The 1,214-nt window shown below is 43.0% G+C and overlaps 1 pseudogene; it reads right to left on the bottom strand.

The window, feature by feature from the left end:
* Positions 1-451: 451 nt before the first annotated feature.
* LOC130018875 (craniofacial development protein 2-like) lies at positions 452-957 on the bottom strand (annotated as a pseudogene).
* Positions 958-1,214: the final 257 nt, after the last annotated feature.

The following is a 1,214-nucleotide window of genomic DNA, read 5'->3' as shown; positions in this document are numbered from 1 at the left end:
TTTGTGAGCTCGGACATTAGCTTGCAGTTGCCTGAGGCCTGCGCCAAACCATGCTGGCGAATTAGCTCAAGAGTTTTCGAAGACAGGCTTTTTTTGTGGTTATCTCTCTCTTGGCATTCCTCGCATATTCATGGAGGTGCTGAACCAGTTGATTGTATTCCTCGTCAATGTTGTCAACAATGGCATCTCCCCATGTTGCCGCAATAGTGCCAAAGAGTTCCCAGTTGGTGGTCGTTCTGGGAGTTCTCATTTTGAACTTTGCAGCCCTTTCTCCCCACTCTGTGAAGTAGAATTTTGTACGAAGGAGATAGTTGTCCGCTCCCGTTCGAAATTTTGGGACAACAGCGACATCGGTCAGGCAAAACCATCGATTGAATATGATGTGGTCTATTTCGTTGTGGAATCTTCCACCGGGAGAGTCCCATGTCCAACGTTTAGATTCTGCCTTCTGGAACTGTGAGTTACCATGGATGGTCCTGGTCGACATGATGAACTCAGACAGTCTCTCACCCTGTTCGTTCCATTCTAGGCCATGGGTCCCGATGTGAAGTTCTTCAGCTGATCTTCTCGGTCCTATCTTGGCATTAAAATCACCCACAATGATCTTGAAGAAGGTGTGGTCTTCTTTATAGAACTTCTCCAGCTCCATGTAGAACTTCTCGATTTCTCTTTCATCATAATGAGATGTTGGTGCGTAGACAATGAAGATAGAAACTGCAGGCAGTGAGCCACATCTATTCAAATGTAAACGTCTGATTTGGTTATTAGGCATTCAAATGAATCAATGCTCATGGCCAAGTTTTTGTTGACAAGGACACCGACTCCTCCAACACCTCTTTTATCGCATGTTCCGAGGAACAATTCTTCTCCAGTGTCGAAAACGGCATGGTGAGATTCGTGCCTTCTTGTCTCGGTCAGACCAATGATGTCGTACTTGATCATTCGCGCTTGTACCATCAGGTCCTCGATGGATGCATCTGATGCTAGCGTACGTGCATTGAAAGTACAGACGATTAATATAATAGTAAAGTATAAAATGTGTTATGATTTTGCATTGCCAGAAGTTCAGGTAAAAATGTCTTTAATTACCAGTAATATGGATCAGAAATGATAATAAAAGAATCATTTTTTAAAAAGATAGATATGATGGTTATGGAGAGATAGTATAATAGATAGGGCACTTGGTTTGTATGCTGACAACCTGAGTTCGATTC

Source organism: Sorex fumeus, unplaced genomic scaffold, assembly GCF_029834395.1.
Source record: "Sorex fumeus unplaced genomic scaffold, SorFum_2.1 ptg000008l, whole genome shotgun sequence".
NCBI lineage: Eukaryota > Metazoa > Chordata > Mammalia > Eulipotyphla > Soricidae > Sorex > Sorex fumeus.
This window is presented reverse-complemented; position numbering and strand designations above follow the sequence as displayed.